This window comes from Pomacea canaliculata, linkage group LG13 (assembly GCF_003073045.1).
Source record: "Pomacea canaliculata isolate SZHN2017 linkage group LG13, ASM307304v1, whole genome shotgun sequence".
Classification (NCBI taxonomy): domain Eukaryota; kingdom Metazoa; phylum Mollusca; class Gastropoda; order Architaenioglossa; family Ampullariidae; genus Pomacea; species Pomacea canaliculata.
Window position 1 is genome coordinate 6292999 of NC_037602.1, and position 16559 is coordinate 6309557.

The 16559-nt window shown below is 42.3% G+C and overlaps 1 protein-coding gene across 2 annotated transcripts in view; it reads left to right on the forward strand.

Moving 5' to 3' along the window:
* Nucleotides 1–4517: 4517 nt before the first annotated feature.
* The window catches only part of LOC112554294 (zwei Ig domain protein zig-8-like), a 102410-nt gene continuing 90368 nt past the window's right edge, over nucleotides 4518–16559 (forward strand). Inside the window, exons 1-2 of one of the 2 annotated variants that reach the window (XM_025222016.1) lie at nucleotides 4518–5279; nucleotides 8140–8275. The gene's annotated coding sequence lies outside the window, so the exon portion shown is untranslated. The remainder of the gene's footprint in view (nucleotides 5280–8139; nucleotides 8276–16559) is intronic. The other variant, XM_025222017.1, reaches the window with a different exon arrangement.

Here is a 16559-nt window from a genome sequence, read left to right on the forward strand (position 1 = left end):
CTGTGTTAATTTTAAATGATGGCCTAACAATAAGTTAAAGTGTAGCTGGTTCTCACCTTTTGTGTGTGCGTGCGTGCTCGCTCGCCCTTTGTGAGTGTAAAACTCGCTCTTTACAACATTCTAGTCCGAGTGGATTTCCCAGTTCGCAGTCACAAACCCAGCGCCATGATGCTTAGTACCCGACCACAGAGGGGCCGTAAAAGCTGCAGCCCAACGGTCACCAGCATCCAACGGTTATCTGAGCGTTGGTGAGCAGCAGTCATGCTCCGCCAGGCGGCGTCCAGGGGCTGAGATGAAAATGATAGGAGAGTGTTTCCAGTCCCACCCCACCGCATTCTTCTAGCGAGACCTTGCGTGCTCAAAGGGAGGATGGAGTTGGGAGGGGGAGGCCGAGGTCACGTGCCGTGGTTTATGTGGGGTGTGATGGGTGCCCGGACTTGGGTCGGGTGTCTCGTTTTGTGTGCGCGTGCTTTTGCGCTGGTTTTATTGGTCGCAAGCATAAATCTAGTCCCGGAGATGGATACCGTGTCACCTTCTCGGGTGTGACTGTTAGTCACTATCACCTGATGTCCTTGCTTCTCTCTTCCTCTTTTTTTCCTTCTTTCTGTCTTTTTTTCTCTTTCCTCTGAATTTTTTAAACAGAATTCATGAACCTTTCCTCATCGCCGTTCCTCCCTATTCAAAGACATTTAATTTTCAAACGACATTTAAATTCAAAGAGATTGTGCGCTGACTTTATTTTGTTTAAAGCTTGCTCTAGTTAGGACGAGAGCTTTTGTGAGGAATTTAGGCTCATCGAAACATGAAGACATCTTTTCTCTAATGCATGATGAAGGGGAAAATCGTGTAAGAAATACTTGAGGATTTTTTGTTGTTAATTTGTTCTCGCTGAAACATTGTTTAAGAGCTAGCTTGAAGAAGAATTTTTGACAAAAATGTTTGTCGAAATAACAGAATTATCGGTGAAGGAGAATTAACGATAAGAATAGAGTAAACGGATACAAAGAAAGAGAAGAATATTGACTTTTTATTGACCTTTTCGTCGAGTGCAAGAGGACCCTGCATTTATCCCATAAATTGTCCGATTTTCACAAGGCATCGAAAAAAAAAAAATAAATAAAAAAATGCATAAACTTAGGAGATAGCAAAACTGATTGCTTCATTCAGTTTAAACAAAGGTCGGAAAAATGTAATCTGAATAATCACTTTTCGCATGTAAATGTAGACAAGATTTACATTTATGCAAAGCATGAACCACAAAAAAAAAAAAATAAATAAAAAGAAACTCCTTTGTAGTGAAAGAAGAGTTAAAAATGCAAATTTAAATGTTGACAAGCAAAATGTTCTATGTAGCTGTATAAAACCAGATTCCACCGACATGTTGCTGACATTTCCATCTGTTTTTCACAACTCAAAATTATATTTCAGCAAAAAAAATGTCTTACTACACGACAGACAGAAGAAGAAAGTTATCGAGTTTTAGCGACAATTGCTCTGTGGTTAAAGGATTAATGGGTGCATTTTGTATTTTAATGAGTAGATTGCTCAGTGAAATAAGTTGTTTGCCTTAATGAGTAAATATTCCCCGTTTGTTCTCGAAATACACGCTTACAGACATGAGCAGACACAGAAAAAGGTCAACAACACAGGGGTCAGAATTGTACATGGATAACTACACGTTGTCATGGCTACAGTTATAGAAGAAATTTGAGATTATATGTTGAATTAGGTGACTGTTCGTTTGGGTTAATGAACTAAGATATTTGCTGGAATTGAAAGAAGTAATGCAAACTGAGCAATAATATGGCTTGCAACATGTCAGTCAGAGAATAAAGTTAAAAAAGAACACGTGTAACAATGAAAATATGAACACTCAAAGAGATATACTGATCACTACCCGGGGTGGTCTTCGCAAGAAAACTTTAACTGCTGGATGTTTTTACTATCTCATGTTGTTACTATTTTAGGCACTCATTTCAGTCAGGGTGAAATGAGGTGGGGTAGGGTTAGGGGAATAGAAGTCACAAAGTGTAGTGGCAGGGGTAGAAAACTCTGTGATTCGCAGGAATAGTAGAAGGCGGGGCTGCCTGTTACCTCCTGTGATGAATGGGTACCCAGCGGCATAAAGTGGCCGGGTGGGTTAGTCACAGCCTCGGGAAAACCTCGTAACGGCAGCCGACTCCAACCTCAACCGTTCTGCCCACCACCTCTTTAATTATAGAAATGTGTGCACACACGCATGCACGTACGTGTGAGTGTGTGTGCGCGTGTGTGTGTGTGTGTGCTTGCACTTCCGTGTGTTCTTTCTTAGTTATTTTTTTCTTTGGGGTTTATTTTTATTTCTTTCAACTGTTATCTTGGATGATTGATCGACTGACAGATTTGCTACCATTTCAAAGAAGTGGCGCAATAAAAACAACAATACGGATTACAACATTTCACTCACAAGAATAAAGTAACAAACACTCGTAACAATTGAAAATATCCTACAACTACAAGCGAATGAAAAAAAAAACCCACACACACACGCACACACACATCCACGGACGCACACAGCAAGTCCCAAGGGCACCCGATATCTGTGTAGCCGCGCACCCGACGGAGGAGACAGACCGGTTATTCCTGAGTGACTCATCTCACTTGCCGCTTAGCTTTCTTTGTCATCTCGTCTGGTGACAGCCTCGCTGCCATTAAGTGCACTTGATCAAGGACATCTGGGGACAAGTCTCCTGCAAATGGATCGTCTTATGTTACCGATAACATCGTTGTTGCTGGTGTTGTTATTGCTGCTGCTGCTAAGTAGTAATAATAAATGCTGAGAAACACAGACTGTTCCTTAAAATACATTCGGCACAGATATCCAACAGTTTCCTTTACAATGGTGGTACTGTCATCTACTCGTACAACTTTGATGCTTCTGGTAACAAAATTCATGATAAGTTTTTAGAGGAAAGTAGAGGGTCGGAGGGGCACAAAGTCGATCACGTGACACGAGGAGGAAACAAGACAACGTGTTAATGGTAAGGGCGAGGAGAAAAATCAACACGGGTGCAGATCGAAGGGTGCACCGACGTGGGTGACCTGCAAACAGAGGTTGGGAGGGAGCTGAGAGCTTGTGATGATTAATGACACGTAGGGCTCGGTGCTGTTCCGCTTCCTCATGGCCACGCGCATGCGCACATGGTTAACGGCGCCGGCACGTGACCGAGCTCATTGTCGGCCAATCGTGGAGGGGCTGTCTGGCTTTCTCTTCCTCCAACTCTGGACCTTGACTGGTGCAAGTGTGTGTGTGTGCAGGCTTGCTTGTGTATTTATAGTCCAGAAGTGCATGTGGACGTATAAATGGAGGTTCGTTATGATTTTAGTTTGGCCGACTATTTGTTAAATGAAAAGTTTTGACTGATCATATATGCAGGCATCCGTCCACATAAGCAAAACACACGGGTGCGTGGAAAAACACAAACACACACAGGGAGAGATAGAGAGACAGTAGGAGGGCAAGACACAAAGAGAGATAGGTGCAAAAAGCTTAAAATAAAAATTAAGTGACAGAAGAACAGCCTCTCGGGTTTATGTCTGGCCATTTATCTCCGTCTGTTGTCGGCCAATTATTTATGGGTAAGTTAAAAAAAAAAGGTTAGTGAGTTGTTCACAAGGAAGCAAGATACATACGAAAACATTGCTACATACAAGACAACAAATGAGACCACACAGAAAATAAGTCAGGAGAATAAGACACTCTCCATTGGGATCCAGCCACCGAACGAAACATTTTAAAAGGTGTTTGTGGACGAATCGGTTTTATCACTTCCTTTTTGTGGCGCCCCCTAGGGGCTATAAACGAGAAGCTCATCGTCCTCAAGGTTTTACCGTTTAGCAGCATTCTCTCACACCTGTCCAAGACAATCCCACACAAGTCAGCTCTTGGGCACAGCAAACAAATTCGTCAGCTTCGCTAACACCTGTGATTAAGAACAAAGATATTTTTAATGATGGATTCCCACATCTGCCACAACGTTGTTTCCGATTGGCTGGTGCAGTCAGGCCAGGCTTGAGGGCGGTGGAGGGTGAGGGGCGGGGTGAGGAGGGCTCTAGCTTATGAATCACATGTTAGCGTCAAGGACTTCTTTTGTTCCACAGACAGCCAGCTGATTATTATCAGAGAGCTGTTAGTTTGAATTATAATTCTTTTGATTTTATTTTATGGCACAGAAATGATTAATAAAGTAAATATGACAAGTAGAAAAAAATCATTGCATCCTAATGTATCCAGAAATGTAAACTCATTATCTACTTAGAAGCTAACCCATTACTTTACTATCACATAGCTAGGTATCTATGGATGGGTCTCCAGAATGGGATTTGAATCATCATTAATATGAGATGTGGTGGTATATTCGAGAACTTACTATTTTTCGACGAATTATTAATGATCCACCCACCCGTCATTAATTGTCAGATCTTTTTGTGCAAATAAAGGAACGTGAAAGGAAGAATAAAAACGGTGGCATGGTTTGGGTACGGTTCCAGGGGAAGAACTCCAGCTTCCAGCCTTGACTGTCGCGGACAGTGTTGTGGCGTTGTGTCGGGAGCGGAGGATGGAGGGATGGAGAGATGGAGGAGGTTGGGAGGGCAAGTGCGCGGCGCGCGAGTTGCGAAAGCGAGGCTGCGGGAGGCGCGAATACTTCCGTCGCTCACCCACCGCCGTTGTTAGCGCCGTGCGGCGGTTGACATAACACACGGCACGGTTCGACTCAGCGTTAACTTGCTTTTCTTGCGCCACCCGCTACTGTTTTTAGCAGATGTACTGCCCGGGTACCCACCCGCCCATCCACCGTCCCTCCATCTCTCATTCTTTCTCCTTCAGTGCCGTCGCTTGTTCCTTCGGTGCGTCTCTCTGAGAAAGAAACTCAAGACAAAACTTCAGAAATTTTTTTGTCTTCGGAGGAGCAAAGTTTCTGAGGCCAGGCTGGGCGAGGTGAGCTCATCGTTATTGAGATTGTGAAGTTTCTGTGACTGGGTTTGCTCATCTTTCTGGACAGTTTCACCACTGGGAGGTCTGTGTTCACCCTCCCACGATTTGAGGAAGGTGGTGTTAGAAACTATCGCTAAAGAAAGATTTTTTTAAAACAAGAAAAATAGATGAAAAGTGAGGAAATAAGGTGCTTGTCAACTTTCCAGTATGTTTTCATTCCTTTGGACATATTAATACATACGACTGGATTGGCTTTACGTGTGCTTTCGTCTCGTAACAGCTCCGGAGGGGGGCACGTTTGCAAGTAAGTGCATCAGTAAATTTGTTGTCAAAGTGAAAAAAAAACATGGTCAATTTTTTTTTTAAGTGGGTAATTCTATGCTTGTGGCTTGATTAATGTCATATATTTTGCTCGAAACTTTGTAATGATGATGATGATGATCCATGATTTTAGAGTACTGTCATTTCTTTAAGAAAGTGTTATTCAGGAAAAGTAATTGAAATCAACAAAAAATATACAAGAAATCCGGAAGAGATCAGACACACGCACAATAATAAAAATAATAAAAAAGGCGCCTGTCAAGCGTTTGGTGAAGCATTTTCCTAGTTTGGGACGGGAGTGTATTCAAAAGTGGACCAAAAAAACTACCCTGCCAACTTCCTCTGTCACTTCCGCCTACATCCTGGCGCTGGGCCGCTAGGAGCGCTGCAGACGCTGGTGCAATCAAAATCGTGGACAAATCTGTATTTCATCTCGTCCGCCCCATCTGACACCTTTGATGTGGGAGGGAACACTTACAGGCGGGTACAGGGCCGGTGGACCGGCATCCATCCTACGCCACAGAAGCAGTTAGAAGGGGATCGATACCGCCGGAGTGCCGACCTTTACACGCAACTTTTTCTCTCTTTCTGTGGCTGGAGCCAGTTGTCTGGACCCTTACGACTCTCCCCCGTTAGTGATCAAGCAGTCAGAGTTGTTCCCCTTAAATTGGCGAAGGGGTACTTCTGTTTTTCAACTTAGTTAATGTAAAAACATCGTAATTATGATTGTGGATTAATTTAGAAATGTATTGCTACTCTTCTGACTTCTTCCATCCTGGGAGAGGGTTGGATAACTTCTTGATCGTTTCTTACAAGCGAAATAACTCTGTCAGAAATATTTGGCAATTCCAATCAATGTTTTTGGCAACAGTTCAGGTAGCTGAGGGAAAAGACGCGAAGTTGATAGTTAAATGTATTGTGGTAGAGGAAAAAAATTGGATAATCATGATCTTGACCACGCATCCACATACATGAACATCGATAGTAAAGAACTTACCTCCCCCTGCAAAGTTTTGGTCTTCTTGAAGGAGACTCATCAGAAGTTGAGACAAAATAGTGCAATAGGAGTAAGACCTGGGTACAATCATTGTAAGGAACTGAAGTTATAGAAGATGATGTTAAGAAACAAAAATGCATGGTTGGTAAGGTGGGTTGGGGAGGATAAGTTCACAGGAATTCTTCTTCCCTTTGAACAAAGACAAAGTAAACTGCGTCCAGAGGAACAGCAGCTGTACAAGTCTGTTTGTAAACGTCCAGGAAGCAGGCGCAGGGAGGAGGCAGGACTCCGATGCTGCAAGTTGTAACTCACCGCAGACAATAGTGTCTCTGGAGAGCTTGGCAGGGTCGTTGGGTTTGCTGTGGTGGTCTGCACAAATGCTGCAACATCGTCTTCTCCACAATACATTGGTATTCTTTTCTTTTTTAATTTTGCTGCTGTTGTTACTTCGTTTTTTACTCTTGCAAACAATCGAGTTTTTAATGATAACAGTGTTACAAATAGTCTTGGCATCGTTTGTTCACTGTTGAAACTTTCATCACAGTTAAACGGTGAGTCACTGGCTGCAATCCAGGATCGTTACGGAGGCCAATTTGAATCTTAAGAGAAATAATTACGTTTTCTCTTGTTCCCACAGGGCAGAGTCGGATTGTTACAAATGAAAGCCAGGGATGTTGCAGCCTCGGTAATGTCCGCCATAGTCAGGACACTAAAGTTCGTGGACAGAAGGTTAGGATGGTGGCTTGATTTGGGCGATTATAACTTTGAAAGGGAATCTTTTGTCAAGCGAATGTGTATTTATGTGGCAAACAGATCGACTGCTTCCATGCTTTGCAAATATCTGCCACTTCACAGTCAACGATAAAGCTTCTGACAGAAGTCTGGAACCGATGGATAGAGGACGGTTTTAGCTTTGGGAGGTAACCCCATGTCAAGTTAGCGCACTTAACGCCTCCAACAGACCAAATGCACACAGATACACTGGGAATATACAGATCACCTTCATGCTTCAACAATCAGCAGAAAAAGTCTGATTCTCGCAGTCTGCTTGTGTCTGGGAGGAGAGCTGCCTCCCCGGTGCCAAGCATCGTTGTTTAGGAGGAGCTAAATTCTCTAAAGTCGCAGACCGCGTCTTGGTGAAATGAGAGGCGGGAGCTATCATCGTTTTGTGGTTTCAGGCTGACAGTTACATCTGCCTACTCCAGAGGCTACCCCGCACTTTCTTTTAAACAGGGAGGAGGGGTAGGGAGGGGAGACAAATAGCTATTGGGATTTTTTTTAATTCCCCTTTGTATTGTTCTTTTGTCCTCCGTAAACTCACAAGAGGTCGAAGACTTTTAGTTTTCTTCTTTTTAGGGTAGGCGGGTGGAGAGGACATGTGAATGGGGGGATAACTGAGGGCGAAGCTGTAATGGATGTATTGATTTGATACCAAAAAATACACTAAGCCTTTCACGCCCTAGTGCGCATGTCTGTACCCGTTCTTGTTTGGTCTTTGTTTTTGATTACGGTTGTAAGGCGTGTTTGCAAAATCACGGGAATTTATTGTCCGCACGTGTGTACGCAGGCAAGGACTGCTTGTTCGTGCTCAGTTAAAAAAAAAAAAAAGAGCTGCTTTAATCATGATTAGATGTTATCGAAGTTGAATCGATTGCTACTCGGCCTCGCCAAACAATTTGCAAATAATGCGCGACCATTGTGCTTGAGAACTTCGTCTTAATTTAAGTTTTTTCATAGTTTTTTTTTCTTCGATGAACTGATTGATGTTTAACCTTGGGGATGGCTTGCTTGATTTAGTGATGTCCTTCGTTAACTCCAGACAACTTGAAGCTGCATTTTGTCTCAGGAAATGACAAAGAAACCAGTGCGACCAGCTTCCACGACTAGCAAGATGGATTGGATTCTGCGGAAATGGAGTAAGGTGAACAATGTCAAGCTTTGGACTGTAAGCTTCGTGATTTTCATCTGCCATCAAACGAGAGGTGAAGTCCAAGTCATTTTTTTAATATTTTCGATTGTTTTTCCGTTTTTGTTTTTGGAAGCGGTAATTATATAATTACATTAGAGACCTACCTATGCTTGTTTTTAAATGTCACTTGTAATTACCGCCAAAGCACTTTCCAGCATTTGACTTTTTTACCTGTTGAGAAAAATGTTCGTGACGAACAACTTCAACATTCAACACGCTGATGTGGAGGTCAAGGTCGTGTGACGTGTCAAGGTAGGAAGGGCGTATTACCGTGACGGGTAGGTGAGGTGACGGGTGGCATGGGAGTAGTAGTGTGTGTGGGGTGGGACAGGTAGTGTTGTTACTGTTTGCATGTTGAGCTCACACATGTAGGCCTGTGGTTGTCCCGAGGAGCACGCTCTGGTCTTCGTGAAGTCTTTCAAAGTGGAGCGCGAGCAGCCAGGCGTATCGGCTTTCGTCACGCATGCGCGGCCGCCAGAGGGCGCAGTGAGCAATCCTCACCAGAGACACATCCCTCACAGCGGCTGTTATAGAAAGTGGGTATGGGTGCATACTCACTCGCGTACGTGGTATGTGTGTGTGTTTCTCTTCTGGAACCTATGGCTATGTCTCCTCCTCCCCATACCCCCTTGTTCCGCCGCTTCCCCGATGGCGCAGTGGTTAAGCGTTTCTCACCATCACAGTGAGGATGAATTGTTCTGAGTTCAGATCCAGTCTTCAGCTCGCTATTTTTGCTTTGCTTGTGGCACTGTGGTATAGCCTTAGCTGCTGTTTAAAACTCCGATTGCATGTGTTTCTCTATTCCACTTTTAGCTATTTCTGTCAGCCTGTGTGTGTGTGTGGGCGCGCGCATGTGTGTGTGATGACTTGAGAGGCTAATCCGCTGTTGGATGCTGTGTACCCGTATATTGCACCTCTCCTTACTGGTGATCTTGAAACATCCCGCATCACTTCGTTGTGTGGCCAAGTCCCTGCTTTTGACAGGCTGTCAGCACTAAGTGCGCTCGCGGACAGATCAAAGGGCAACGCAAAATGTTGCCAACCATCTTTGTTGTACAGGGGAAGATAAATATGGCTGCATTTCCCTCAACAACAAACAAACGAACACACACACATCGCCACATACACATTTTGCTTTATTTTCTAAGATTATCCAGAAGTTGTTTGTTGTTGCATTTTATGGTAGTCAGTTCGTCTCTTCTGGTTTGCTTTGTAGTTTGGTGGGTCTCTAGCACGAACTTGCAGCCAATGTATTCCGTTCACTCAGTGAAACCCCACGATGACAATAGCTAATTTCTAGACATAAATAACAGCTTGCTGATATGAACTAATCTAATTAAATTCCATTTAATTTACACACACATATCTAAGAGAGAGAGGGATGGAACTCCAACTATTTTTTTAACATCTTACCGAGTGAGGGAGAGAGAGAGAGAGCAAGAGAAAGAGAGATAACTCATAATTCATAATTTTTCCATCAATAAGCCCAACTCTTTCATAGTTTTCTGCATTACTTTAAAGGCTTAATAAACAAATATTCCTCTGATCTCAGAGAGAGTAAGATGATGGAGGGAAGGGAGGATATTGCCATTGCCATTGCTGTGATACACGTGCAGCCCAGTCTTCAATAAACAAGTTCCGCAAGTCAGTTGCAGACGCTAAGTGAGCCGCACTGCCGCGCAATGTGCATCCGGGGAGCTTAATCTCGCAGCACTAACGAGACAAACTGCACCCGATCCACGTCAGGCTGAGCGGCGGGTAGGTCGGGGTACCCAGTCCAACGACTCCACGAGCAGTCCCCGTAATCCCCTGGACAAGGCGCGATAACTCGTTTGCTCGACGGCCGCGCCAGGAAGGCTGCTGTCCACCCGAGCGTGAAAAAGCAAACTCTCGTCACACACTTACACGCTTTGAAGAGTTCATGGGCTTAACCTCAGCTCAGTGACGTGTGCAGGCAGCGATTAGTTTGCCTGTGAAGAAAATCACGGTTCTGAGCTCTTCAAAAAATTAAAATAAAATAACCGCTTCCCCAAACTTCACAGATTTTACTTACAGGAGCTGTTGCGTGGATTTCTTACTTGAGTAGTGCTAATGAACATCGAAGAAGATAGGAGTTTGCCAGGAATTTTTATTTTGCCATTTTTAAATTAGAGAATTATCGACAAGAGTTTGCCACAGTATTTCTTTTTGGAACTCACATGTAAAATACTTTGTTAAACTTGATCAAATGTTCGTCCGCATTTAAAGACCGTTGTTAACGATGCAAAGTGCTGAAGATTGATTGTATTTCAAATCAGCAAATTCGTTGAATTCTTTCTTTATCTTTTACAACTTCCTGCTGGTGATGTTATTTCGATTCCACCAGATTTACAACTAACATTTGTTAATACAAGCGAACTAACAAAGGACGAGATCGACGGCTTCACGTTTGATAGGAGCACGAGGGGAGAGGACGAGGACGTAGTACGTAGTACGGCAAGCCAGTGTTCAAACCACTCAAACGCACATCGTCATACGACGGTAAACAAGTCTGAACAATACTTGCTCCCGTTTACCCTCAGACGAATCGTAATCCTGTCGTTTGTCAAGCTCCTAAAGGGCTCATGGTGACTTAGGTAACGGACATCCGGGTTCTTGTTGCTAGACTCCCGCATAATCGTAATTGACTCTCGGGGCTTTGTGAAGTCCGTTATATATTGATATGTAGGAGTATGTGTATCTATGAATACCTATGAGTGCATGGATTATATGAGTGTGGATGTATACATGGATGGGGTACGCTGGCTGGCTGAGTGGCTGGCTGGTTGTGATTTGTGCCTGTCAACCCTACAGACGAAGATCAAGGAACCAATTCACTCAATCAGCCTTTGTTGCAGTCACTTATTGTGAAAGTTCACCCTCTCTCCCTCTCTCGATATCGTTTGTTGTTATCAACCTAATGACATTGTTTGCTCCAACAATCTTTTATATGTAATATATTTTCTCCCGTCTTTGGGGAAACACAAGTTTTATCGCTTTGCCGTCGACACAAGTGCTTTTATGAACATTCCTTGGGTAGTTACCTGTCAGTATATTCCCCACTTCCTGTTCCCAGTACAAAACAACACAAAGTCACGCAATATTTGGGAGTGGGTATGATGAAAGCACTCAAAGCAAATTAATTAACTCGGAATAAACAAACAAAGATCTAGAAGAAGAGAGAAAAATAGAGAGAGGCTTAATTCACCAATGGCAACAAAGAAAAGAGAAAGCGAGCAGAGACTTGCACGGAGGGATAATAGAGAGAAAGATAACAGGGAACAGAGAAGTTAAACTGTTGTTGATAAAGGGTTGAGATTGATCACACAACAGGTTAGGTCGTGCAATGTCATTCCAAGCCTGATTTACCCTGAGATTACAGTTCCTCCAACAGGGTCAAAAGTTTAAAAGTGAAATTTTCGCTGTTCTATGTTGACGAACACATCGACTAAATTTTTTCCCACTGTACATGATCGCGTATTGTCCTTTTCTCAAAACAAGTTTTTCTCCCCTTAACAAGTGATTCGAGCTTGGGATTTCTGCGGGTGGACAAAACCCTTCAGCATCTATTGACTGTGAAATGAACCTAGCATCTATATATGTGAGTGCAGTTTTCTACGTCTTTCTTCTTCGGAATGCAGGAAGAAAAACAAGCCCATTAAGTCCACTTTTGAATTATTTCTCAGAATATTTGTACGACCTTGCTGAAGGTTTTTTTTTTTTTTTATGTATTTGTTTACACCCTCAGGACAGCCTTCAGAACCAAGGATGCAGTGTCCTTCAAGTCTCTTATGCTTCCAGAGAAGCTTTCTCGAGAGTTGGGTTGCATTCCATACTCTCTCTCTTTGCCTTCAGTACAGGACATGTTCCGGAGGATTCACTAAGCCATTTCAGATACAGGTTGACGATTATGCCTGAGTCCATTTACCATTTATCATTTAGTCGTAGAAGCCCGGTCTTTTGCCACTGGTCTAGCGAATAGTAGGTCTGACTTGTGGAAGCGAGTTGCATTACAACCTTTATGGCGATCTGTTCTTCATGTCCAGTTGCTGTTTTCTTGATCCATGTTTGGCAAGCTTCATCTGCTGTCTCATTCCTTGGGATTTCTCTTGGATATCTCTGAGTTTCTGAGTGAGGAAAACAACTTTAAGGGCATTAGAGAGTGGTGTATTGTGGGTACTGCCTGCCTGAGTGCTACATACAGCAGGGAGTTTAGATATAGATATCTCTCCTCGCCATCGCAACGGGGTAACTTGTATTTCAATTCTCCTAAAATGTTTTCATGCACAAGATGAAGACAGTGATAAACAACTGTCCTCTCCTCATATCGACATTCCGTTTTCTGCCTGATACACAACCAAAGCAAAAAATAAAATAAAATAAATAAAATAAAACTGTACCTTTACACGATATTTACATTTCTGGTTTTGCCTGTGCATTTGTCTGTGTTTTCAAGTGACTTTGTCTTTAAGGCTAGACAGATTGTCATTCCGATATGGCTTGTCCCCAGGTACTCAATACACTTTGGATTATTGTGTGTGCCAATAATCTACTTTTCAAAAATTATCATTTTTTTTATACAGTTTTTCTTTCTTTCAAATGCCTTTTCGACTCGTTTGTTTTTGTTCTCGTTAGATTGTTTACAATAGCCTATTGTCCTTCTCATCTAAGAGAGAGAGAGAGAGTATAACAAAAACAAGTACAATGTCATTTATCTTTCGTAAGCATGTTAACCTTATATTCTTCTTTCCATTATTTCCTTCACTTCAGAATGCCTCTATTGTGTGGGAATCGCTTTTTAATACATGTCATCATGATGTATCCACACCTACCTTTACTATCCTTAAGAACGCACTGGCACACACACACACACACACGCGAGAATTGAGACGATGGAATTTACTTTGCAAAAAGGAAGAAAAAGTATAATCACAGTGACTGATGGCGATATCAAATATACAAACGGCTGGACTTCAGTTTCGCTTGTAGATACAACGGTCCACCGTCAACATGGCGAATCTTGCTCAAATGTTTTGCGAAAAATCTGCGATGTTTGTCTGTATTTCACTTGTTTGGTAAGGCCTCGGGCCGCCCCACTGTCGCAAAAGCATCAACCTTATTTCTTAAAAAAAGAGTTCCCACAACATCCATCTCTAAAGTGCCAACTTTCTCTCCGTTCACTACATCGCTGTAGTTACAAACTGCTGCTGGGCAATATTTGTACAGGAATGGTCGGCAGAAGGAAAGCCTGGAAGTATGGAACATTCTAATTTCCGAAGCTGGTTGACGAACAATAAGCAGTAGATGCTTTATTTGTTCTCTGCCTGATGCTGTTATTGGAGAGATTCCCCCCAGGCTGACAGGGATGTGCATGGGTGAGGTGGGAGGATGGTGTAGTAGCAGCTATTTGGGATGAAATTCAAAGAACTGCCATCCACACCCTAGACGCTGATGAAAGCAAACATGTAATTGAAGACCAGGACATTCTTTTGTTGTTTGGCCAGACGATTTATTCACTGTCATGTACAAACATCCGGGCAACCAGAACTTGACGGCAGAGCGTTGGAAAGTAAAAGATGAAGAACGATAAGAAATTTATAAAATGTTTCGGAACATAAAGACAATGTCATGTAGAAAGTCACGAACATTCATGTCAGCGATATACTAGGGAAATCAAAGATTTACCAGAGGTCGAGCCACCAAATATTGCCATGCAAAGAGGTTGGAAGAATTCGGTCACACCTCCTTGCTTTGTTGATGAGAGCGTGTGAAATGGTGTTTGTTCTGCGTGACCGCATTCACACTGGTCCCTCCTCTCCCCGCCCTTGTCATCCCCATCTCAACAAGCAGCCAGTTCTGTCCCTTTCTTTAGGAGAAGATATGATTGCACAGGAGTGGAACGAAGACGAAAAAGAAAGAAAGATTAAAAAGATTGGACTAAGAAGAACATGTGGAGAGAGAGAGAGAGAAGAGAGAGAGAAAGAAAGAGAAAAAGATAATAAATATATCCATAATGCACGTGAAAGCTGTAACTTTGTCAAGACCGAGACTATTTACTAAACAAGTATAAACAAAGGAGTTAAAGAAGTCAGAGTTTCTGACACCTTTCTATGCATGCGAATGTTTATGGGTTTACCTCCAGGGAGTTATCTCCTCATTTTAAGGATAATATTAATTCTTTCTGTGTTCATCACAATCATTTAGAAAGAAATGTTGCACTTTGTTAGAACTTTTCTATTGGGAGAACACTTCGGGCGATTACAAGATTAGCTGGCTTAAAAGTGATCTTGAGAGGGTCACCATGGCGACAGTTACACGTAAATCAAAAATTCTAAATATCGACGAAATATTACTGAAAATGCAGACAAATTAGAGGTGTCAAAAACTCTCCAGGATTTCATTCAAGAGATCGTTAAACTGAAGACTCGGCGTAGCAATAATCAGTCGTTTGTTTGTCGTGAAAAAAGTTCCTGTCGTGCTTGTGAATGCGAGGGTTAAAGAGAAAAGAAGGTTTGAGAAAAAGTATTTAATGCTGATTTCTTTGTTTTTGCGTGTATTTCGTTAAATCGTCCATCTTCTAAACAACTTGCCCGTAAAACCGTGTTAGGATGTCTTGTTCCTTTATTTAAGCTTGAAGTTATTTTTTTTTTCCTCTTTTCTTTATTTATTCTTTACTTATAGCATTTCGCTCATTGTTGGCACTAGACAACACCGCTCTTGGCACTTGTTTTTTATGAGCCTTTTAAATACATTGTTTTTCTTACTATGTTGTCTACTGTCTTACAAACAAGATGAGAGAGAGAGAGCGGGATTTTGTGGAATAGTGCAAGTATACCATATCGGACTGTTGGCTGGCTTCTTGTTTTCAGTAAAGAATGGATCAGTTACTCTGGGATCATATCTCCTCTTGGCCACCCTGTTCTTTTTCTGTATGTGCCACTTTCATTCTGGTTTCATTCTGATTTCGTTCTGGTTACTCCTATACAACCGAGAAAACAACTTGGCAAGAACGTGTTTAGGTGTGGGACTACTGTCGTGCGTCGAGTGTGTCCATTGTAGAATATCTGACAACAGGATCAACAACATTGTAATCAACTCCCCAAACACACATAAAAGCAAGACGGCGTAAACTAACTTTCTATTGCATTGCACAATTGTTTACTCAATGCCATATTTGGTCTCCGGCTCAACCTAACGACCATGTCAGAGACCACGTGACCTTTCCACGCGAACAGCAACAAAAATCAAGTTTCATCAATCACTAACGCCAGCCTGGAGCTTTTAAATGACTTTTGTATTCTGTCTTCTTGGCCACAGTCGTGTTTTCCATCTAAGTAATTTGTCATACTACGTAGCAGCATCGCTAAGGTCAGGGGTCAATCGCCATCGATGGACCTCAGACGTATCGAAGACTCGCATTACTAACATCATTAGGTCTGGCTTGACAACTCTAGCACACTAGTAACATCTCAGTGCGCATGCTCCTTGCCTCGGCAAATCAATGTATGGATCTGAAGATGAGGTGAGGTGATTTGAAGTGAAAAAAAAATTCATTGGGTAAGGGAGTGAACCTGAAATAAAGTCCAGACGCATGGACAGTGTTTAAAATCGAGCGCAGCTAGGCGTGTAAAGAAAATTTCCGCAAATTTTCCTCTTTTAGTGGAAAATCGAACGTAAGCAAAACGAAATCAATAAGTCAGAAAACTCTAATTGACAGTTTTTCTTCTACTACAATGACAGAAATACACCCTTTAACATGGTTTGAAAATTTCCATGTCCAACTCCGCTGTTTTGTCCGCCAGAGATGAGGATGAGATTAGTCACAGGAGCAACATGTTTGAGTAAGAAAAAAGACTGCTTATCATGCGGGTGGAAATTAGGTTTTAGGCGAAGAGTTTTATGTGAATGCTCGTAACAACAATTACGGAGTGTGGTCAACCGCAGGACAAGACTCACAAACTTTTGGCTCCTTAAACACAAAACATTAACATCACGAAACATAGACACCCGAGCTTCCATGTAGTTAGTAGAGCCATTACCTCCCACAGATTGGAGGGAACGTGCGGACCGTTGCAATTGCGGCTGCTATACGGGTATTTATTTCCATTACCGAATATTTTTATTTGAGAATAAATATGCTGTTAGTTGATACTACTTTTTTCTGTATGTTTATGTTCGGAAGGGATTCCTTAGTAGAAGCAAGTGTACTGAGCTTTATACCGGGTGTCCATGAATATTTATTTAATTTATTTGATTTGCTTAATTTGGAAGAATGTTTA